This window comes from Tenrec ecaudatus, chromosome 14 (genome assembly GCF_050624435.1).
Source record: "Tenrec ecaudatus isolate mTenEca1 chromosome 14, mTenEca1.hap1, whole genome shotgun sequence".
In the NCBI taxonomy this organism is placed as follows: Eukaryota; Metazoa; Chordata; class Mammalia; order Afrosoricida; family Tenrecidae; genus Tenrec; species Tenrec ecaudatus.
In genome coordinates, this window is record NC_134543.1 from 71222845 (window position 1) to 71231762 (window position 8918).

At 43.0% G+C, this 8918-nt stretch overlaps 1 non-coding gene across 1 annotated transcript; it reads right to left on the reverse strand.

Annotated features, from left to right (window-relative positions):
* Positions 1–5558: 5558 nt before the first annotated feature.
* Positions 5559–5702, reverse strand: LOC142427170 (small nucleolar RNA SNORA48). Its single transcript, XR_012779984.1, has one exon. It is a non-coding gene; the product is annotated as a small nucleolar RNA SNORA48 (small nucleolar RNA).
* Positions 5703–8918: the final 3216 nt, after the last annotated feature.

The window sequence follows — 8918 nt, forward strand, 5'->3', positions numbered from 1 at the left end:
CAGAACAAGGCAGAGTTTTGTTCTGTTCTACCTTGGATCTCTATGAGGTGGAACTAATTTGATGGCACCTGACAACAGTAGATTCCATCACTGCCAGACAGGGGTAGCGATAAAAATATGTCATTATTAACCTGAAGTAGTTGAAAATAATTGCATGTGGTTGTGCTTGAACTCTATTCATACTATCTCAAGCAAAATTAAGAATTTGAGGATTTAATTTACAAGTTTTCAATTAATGCTCAAACTTGTTTTTTCCCGCATTGTTCCCCACGGAGAGTTCCTGACAAGTGGATCCCTAGTATCCTTTTGTTGAGCTGATAACAGAAAAAGTTGAGAATCACTGATATAGGTGGGTAGGCACGTAAAAGACCTTTTCTCCACTCTTCTCTGAAATCTTTGTCCCTACTCTTTGCTGAAATGCATGAAATTCCTGATATGTACCCAGTATTATTAATGCTGGCCTAAAGTGGTATAGTGGACAATACGTTGCCCTGCTAACCTCAACGTCAGATGTTTGAGCCCACTAGCCTTGTTCTGGGAGAAAGGTGAGGCTGTCTGCTCCCATGAAGATGTAAAAGTCTCAAGGTAGCAGATGGACATTGGGCCTCTACTCAAATCCTTTCTCAATGCAAGAACACTTTGTTCTAATAACCTGGCATTCTGTGATGCTCACCTGTCACGATTGCTGAAGTCAAAATGGGTGCATAAGCAAATGTGGTGCACAAAGCTGATGGTGTCTGGCTATTAAAAGATAAAGTGTCTGGGGTCTTAAAGGCTTGAAGTTAAACAAGCAGCCATCTATCAAGGAAACAAGCACACCAGCCTGTGTGATCATGAGGCATTGACAGGATCAGGTACCAGGCATCAGAAGACCCACAACAATCATATCAGTGTGAATGAGTGGGGTCGGAGTGGAGACCAAAGCCCATCTGTAAACAATTGGACATCCCCTCACAGAAGGGTCACAAGGAGGGAATGAGCCAGCCAGGGTGCAGTACAGCACTGATGAAACACAACATTCCTCTAGTTTTTCAATGCTTCCTCCTCCCCACTAGCATGACTCCAGTTCTACCTTACAAACCTGGCTATACTCGAGCATGCATATGCGTACAGGTAAGAGTTCTCTGCACATGGTATCCAGGACACATCAACCCTTCAGGAACAAAAATGGGAGTAACGATACCATGAGGGAAGGGGGAACATGGGAAGAGTGGGGCAGAAAGTGGGGATAGATCACATAACCCCTTCCTGAGGGGGACAAACAGAAATGTGGGTGAAGGGAGACAGCAGAAGGTATAAGATATGAAAATAATTTATAATTTAAAAAATCTTATTGGGGGCTTGTACAACTCTTATCACAATCCATACATCCATCCATTGTGTCAAGCACATTTGTACATATGTTGCCATCATCATTCTCAAAACATTTGCTTTTTGCTTGAGCCTTTAGTATCAGCTCCTCAATTTTTTCCCTCCCTCCCAATAATTTATAATTTATCAAGGGGTCCTGAGGATGAGAGAATGGGGAGGAAGGGAAAAAAGAGGAGCTGATACCAAGGGTTCAAGTAGAAAATATTTTGAAAATGATGATGGCAACATATGTACAAATGTGCTTGATACAATTAATGTATGGATTATTATAAGAACTACAGAGTCTTCAATTAAGTGATTATATATATATTTATTTTAAAGTCTTATAAATCCAAAGGGGGCAGTTCTGTAGGCTTGCTATGAGTCAATCCACCTGATGGTAGTGAGGGTGAGATAGGTGGAGGGTAAGTTTAACTTTACTGGGAATCTTGAGGAGAGTCAGAAAGAAGAAATCGGTGTATCTTTCAAGAAGTTATCAGGTTATACTTGATGAAAGTATCTGGTTTATTTGTTATGGAGTACTAAGTGAAGATGTCATTTCCATTTGATAAGTGTACCATAAACCTGTGGTTCTCAACCTTCCTAATGCCATGACCCTTTAATATAGTTCCTCATGTTGTGGTGACCACCCCCCAACCATAGCATTATTTTCATTGCTACTTCATCACTGTAATTTTGCTACTGTTACGAATTGGGTGACCCCTGTGAAAGGGTCGTTCAACCCCCAAAGTGGTCACGACCCATAGGTTGAGAACCGCTGCCCTAAACTATTATCAGACAACTCTCCATGGGTCTCTCGTACTCCTGTACCTCTGGTAAGGAAGAGGTACTGACTGCCCTGAGTACCGATTGTGGAGCTTAGCAAGATGAAATCCACGAACAATATCAACCTTCTGTCCTCTTAGCAAGTTACTCATTGGTCTGGCTGTGAGGACTTTGGCTTTTTCCCGTTGACTTGTAACCCCACTGAGGGCTGCAGTCCTTCAGCTTCATGAGCAGCGCGTCCAGTTTTCACTTTCAGCAAAAGCAAGGTTGAGTCTTCTTCAGATTGCAGCTTGTTGACAAATCTTCCTGCCATCCTGACGCCACACTCTTCTTCACATAACCCAGCTTCTCTGATGATTTGCTCAGCACACAGCTGCAATAAATATAGTGAGAGAATACAACCCTGAGGCACAGCTTTCCTGATGTTACACCATGCCGGATTCCCTTGTGCTGGTCTCACAAGTGCCTCTTGATCCATGTACAGGTTCCACATGAGCACAATGAAATCCTGGAATTCCCATTCTTCTCATGGCTATCCATCGTTTTTATGATCCACACAGTCATATGCCTTTGCATAGTCAGTGAAACACAAGTCAATATCCTTGTGCTATTCTCTACTGAGAGCCAAGATCCATCTGATGTCAGTAATGATAGCCCTCTTCTGAATCCTGCCTGAACCTCTGGCAGCTCCCTTCACTGCTGGAACTATTGATGGATGATTGGACTTCCTGGTACGGGGATGGATGATCCTGTCACAGACAGCAATGCACTTCAAGAAAGAAATCTTGAGATTTCCTTTTTGAGGATGAATACACCACCAGTCCTTTTGATTGTGTTATTCCTGGAATAGTAAGCCATACAATTTTCAAAACTATTTTATTGGGAGCTAATATCTATATCACTCAGTAGTTCGGTAACATCAAGCAGTGTTGTACAACTGCCATCACAATCAGTTGCAAAACATTCTTTTCCTTCTTGAACTCTTTGATATCAGCTCCTCTTTAAATTCTAAGTTTTGATTATGAATCGATGTTTGCAGCTGTTTCTTCTCATTCTGAGTCATGCTCTAAGATAGTTAAACTTTATTGTGCCAACTTGGTTGATAACACATGTGGGATTAATTGAAGGGCGGAGAGAGAAATGGCTCGGTGAGCCTCCCCTTTCTAGTTCTCAGGTCTCTTGCTTTGTAATGGTCAGACCAGGATGGAGCTGCCTTAGCCAGTTCCCTGCTGCAGCTGGCAAGGCTCACTTCCTGCAAGACATCCCCGAGGAGAAGCTACATGGATCTACCCTGATGTAGCCCCCGGAGTTGGAGCAGCCATGTGGAGACCCCTGCCAGCACTGCCATGCTTACACAGTTCACTGACTTGGCTTTTCTTCTGCAGTCGGCATCATAGTGTGTGTTTTGTGAGGTGGAGGAAGACTTTGTGGATTGGTGTCAGACAAACGGGCTAATGTTGGACTTGTGGGCTTGGGCAGCACTGGGTTGGGATGTTTTCTTGATGTGCATTACCCTTTATATAAAACTCTCTCTTATACATATGAATTTCTGTGGATTTGTTTCTCTAATGTACCCACACTAACACATGCCCCCAAAGCAAATGAAGGTCCTGTAAGCTTCACTCCATCTGAGTCATTAGGGTCAACTGGACTTTGAGAAAGAAGGCAGCTCTTTCTCATTCCTATTTCGAGTGCCTTCTGCCCCGAGGGGCTCATCCTCTGGGACCCTCGCTGACAATGTTGTGCTTCTATTCATTTGGTTTTCAGTAAATGACAATGTTTGATGCTATTCTTAGGGTTGTCAGTGGTGAATTATCGGAAGTGGGTATTTACTCTGGAAGCTCTGCTGAAACCTGTTCACTTAGGGGGGACCTTACTGGTATTTGAAATACCAGTGACAGAGCTTCCAGAACCACAGCCACACATAAACCACCACAGCCTGACAAACTGACAGACAAGTAGTGGGTAGGTAGGAGGAATAAGGAGCTCCCACTAGCCTGCTTGTTAGTTAATGTCTCGTGATGAAACAATGAGAATGAAGTCTTTAAAGAAGCTTCCTAAATAGGGCCTTGATTCTGCTGTTCACCCTTCTGTGGGTGGGTAGGAGAGATCTTATGCTAATGGAACAAGACCCCTGGCCCCAGCTGTGATCTCAACTGAAGTGATGTTAACAGCGAGGACCATGCTATTCAGTTCTGACCTGTGGGTGGACTGAAAACAAGTTAATTTAGTTGAGCTCTGGCAAAGGCCACTTGAAACAGAAATTGAATATGCAACATTTTTCTTGATGACGCAGCTGTTTCCCCCCTTTGTATCCCTCGTCTCTTCCTTCCCTTCTACCCCAACCTCAGTTTCAATATGGACAAAGATGACTAGGGTGAGACCCTGCATGCAACCCTGTATGCTGGGGACCTTTGCAGAGATGACATGAAAACTTATGTCTCTGTTGGATCTAGATACCCAATTCACTTCTGCTTTGTGCCTTCTGGGGCAGGGAAGGGGCACCTGAATTTAACTGATGGGTTGGACAACTTTTAGTACAGAAAGGAACTGTTAACAAGTGCTAGAAGTCATTCTCCTGATTGGAAAAAGATGCATGAAGAGATTTATTAGTACTTTTGGGACTCCATGATCCTTATATCCTGATGACTCCTGGTAGTGAAATGAAAATACTTGGTGTGTTTGGCAGGGCTCTCCAGCGAGACAAAACCAGGACACTTATGAATATATATATATATATATATATATATATATATATATATATATATATATATATATATATACACACACACACATATATTACAGCATGAAAGAAAGAATATAACAGTTAATTAGTCCATGCAGCAGTACAGAGGGTTCAGTTCAACTCACTTCCATGGAACAGTTAGTATACTGGAAGTCCTTCAACTCACAGAGTTCAAGGTCAAAGAAGCAGCCGCCTGAGTCTTCCCTCAGGCAACGTAAGGAGAGTCCATCTACAGACAGTGAACAGCAGGATGGTCACCAACAGTCAGCAGTTCAGGAGCTTAGCGAAGCAGGACCTGATGGGATATCAAGCTCAAGCAATGCAAGACAAGAGGACACACCAGCCTTGAGCTCAAGCGATATACGCACCCAGCAGCATGGCATAGCAGGTCTTGAAGGAACCTCAGGCTATAGCAACAACATGATCCATGGGTTGGCTTGTCCCACAGGTAGTGTAGCTCACAAGTTGAGGCGGAGACCTAGCAAAAGCAGCTGCATGCTGATCTGATCACCAGAGAGCAAGAGACAGAGGGGCAGAACTTGCTGATCCATTTATCTCTTTGCCCTCCAATCAAACTGCCACCTGATTAATCCCACATGTTCGTATTGGCCAGGTTGGCACGATAAACCTACCTATCACACTTGGTATAACTGTCTACCCATAGTTTTTATTTTTTTAATGTGCCCTAGGCATGAAACAGCTCTGGCCACAATCCAGGCATCAAGCTAGGATGAACAAAGGACTTCAAGTTGGCTCTGTTCCTGGCTGATATAAGAGCACCACCACCAATCAGGTGTCTCTTTGCTCATAGCCAGGGTTCTACCCATAGTTTTTATAACTCCTACCAAATGACTTGGTGGGGGAATGCAAATAGGTTATATGGGACTAATAGCAAGGGGCTGGTCAGTTTTGACATTCTGCTGGGTGAGCCATCATCAGTGAGCCATCTCATGGCCACCAAGAAGGAAGAGCTGGAAGTGGAGCAGAGGTGGCAAGACCATGAAGCAGAGTGGCAAAGACTAGGCATAGATGTGCCCAGAAAAAGCATGGCTGAGAATAACCACTGTGGGCAAAACTGTATCCTTAACATTTCTGATATTGGCTTGTAACCTGTTAGTTTCCCTAATAAAACTTCCTAACCATGAGTATTGTCTGAATTCTCTGTGGCCATTGCAGTGGAGTATTGAACCTAGAAGAGAAATAGAGTACTGTGGGAGGGACTCTGGGCGTCAGAATAGGGTAAAGAAGGTTGGAGGGGGAAGGCATGCCTGACCTCGACATCATAGGAGTCATTGTTGGGCAGATGTGGAGTTGGATTCTCCTTCTCTCTGATGTAGCTAGAGTAGGTCAGCTGTTGACCCATGCCTTTTTTTTATTGTGGGGAAATTATGCACATCAAAATACTTACCATGACAGCTTTCACATTTATAATATATTGACATACAGCGATTACGTTTTTCATGTTGTGCCATGATCATTGCTATGATTTCTCTAAAACATTCTTCCACCATTTGCTAGACTTGATGCTTCCCAAACAGAAGCTACCCTCTCCCCCTTCTTTCTCATCTCTGGCCGTATTCATAGTCTTTAGCATCCATATATTTGCTTGTTTCACACAGGGGAGGTCATCTGGTATTTGTCCCTTTACTACTGACTTATTTTGTTCAGCAAAATATTTTTAAAGTTCATCCATGTTATGGGATATACTAGAACTTTCTTTCTTTTTACAAAAATCATTTTATTGGGGGCTCTTACAACTCTTATCCCAATCCATACATGCATCCATTGTGTCAAGCACATCTGCACACATGTAGACCTTTATTTCTGTTGATGGTTGCATTGTGTGATGGTGGGGGACCAGTCCCTGGAGAAAGACATCATGCTTGGTAAAATAGAGCGTCAGTGCTAAAGAGGAAGACCCTCGCTAAGATGGATTGACAGTTGGTGCAACAATGGGTTCAAACATAACTATGATGGCAGGACCAGGCATTGTGTATTTGTGCATGAGGTCGCTATGAACTGGAGCTGATTTGATGGCATTTTGGACTACTAACTTCAAGGTCAGCAGTTGGAAACCACCACCTCATACATGGGAGAAAGGGCTTTCTATTCCTGTAAAGAATTATAGTATTTAAAAAATGATAATAAGAATTGCAGACTTCTCACAGAGGGGTTTAGGAGAGGAGACGGGTCAGTCAGGTTGCGATGTAGTACCGATGAAGAACACAGCTTTCCCCCAGATCCTGGATGCTTCCTCCCCCCAACTACCATTAACCGAATTCTACCTTGCAGGACTGGATAGGGCAGAGGTTGTACACTGGTGCATATGGGAGCTGGAGGCACAGGGAATCCAGGGTGGACGATACCTTCAGGACTAGGGGTGTGAGGGGCGAGGCTGGGAGAGTGGAGGGTGAGTGGGTTGGAAAGGGGGAACTGATTACAAGGATCCACATGTGACCTCCTCCCTGGGAGATGGACGGCAGAGAAGGCGGGGAAGGGAGACTCCGGATAGGGCAAGATATGACAAAATAACAATCTGTGGATTATCAAGGGCTCATGAGGGAGGGGGGAGCGGGGAGGGAGGGGAAAAAAAAAGAGGACCTGATGCAGAGGGCTTAAGTGGAGAGCAAATGCTTTGAGAGTGATTAGGGCAAAGAATGTGCGGATGTGCTCTATACAATTGATGTATGCATATGTATGGATTGTGGTAAGAGTTGTATGAGCCCCTAATAAAATGTAAAAAAAAAAAAAAAGAATTACACTCTTGGAAAATCACCAGGCAGTTCTACCCTGTCCTACAGGGCTACTTTGAGTCAGCATTGACTCAATGGCAGTTTATTTATTTTGGTTAACAGTCTACTGGGACCCTTTACTAGATTTGCTCATTATTAGTATTTACTGAAAATTCTAACACATTATTTTGGGGAAAATTGAGACTGCCGACTTATTCTTGTTTCTGTTTATTATTTTCTCTTGTACTTTCATTTTTGACAAATAGTTACAGAGCCAAAATTCCAACTGACATAATTACTTCTTCACTTCTGTAAATGCCAACCTCACGATGTCTGCCTCTTCACTGAGGGCATAAGTTCTTTTGGATCATAGAAAAGCAAAAAGAGGAGGAGAAATGAGAAAAATATTTACTTTATAAAATATGTTTCCCCCCTTTTGATTAGTTCTTGCTAGTTTGAGGACTTAACCATGAGGATCAAGGTGGTATAAATTCAATTTTCTTTTCTTCTTATCAAATCAAGGTTAATGGTTTCTAGGTTTTTTGGGTAAACTGTACAGTCCATCAGCAAGTTCACCATGATTTCTGATTCTGCTTTGTTTCCCACAGACTTGTCTTCCAGGTTAATAGTTTATAGCATTCTAGTTCACATAAGAAGAATTGGCACTGGAGGATTTATGTTATCTAGCCTAATTTTCCTTTACTACACCTTGACCTTGGCCTTATGAGTTGTAGCTCAGAGGAAGCAATTGATTTCTACCCAGTAGAGGCCTATGACCCCATTTCACTCTAGGGCAACAGCTAATAAGGTCTTGATCGTTGTGATTTATCCACTGGCAGGTGTGGTTGCAGCATCTCTCTGCAGCTGCCTGGCATTGATGGATGCAACTTGGGTGTCATGAAGCCCGTCCCAGGGGCATTCCCCTCTTGTCTTCAATCTGCTCGAATGCAATTGATGAAGTCATTTGTCTTTCATTTTGGTCTTCTATAATGAAATATGGCAAGAATTTATTTTCTCATGACCATGCCATTTTTTCCGGTCAAATCAGCAGCCTTTTCTTTGACCGAATCAATTTGTTATCTACAGAAGCCATGGCCTTGCACTTCCCTTTTTGTTTCAAGGAGCTCTGGCTTGGCCAAGGGGAGTTCTCTTCTATAAATGTACTATGGAGCCAACTCTTCCTTTAGCCAAGACATTTGGTCTCCCATTTAATGAATTTCAGAGAAAAATACGTATTTGTTAGAGCTGACCCCTGCAATACTTAAAACTGTCTCATCCTTTAAAGCAGAGTGACCAAACCTCTA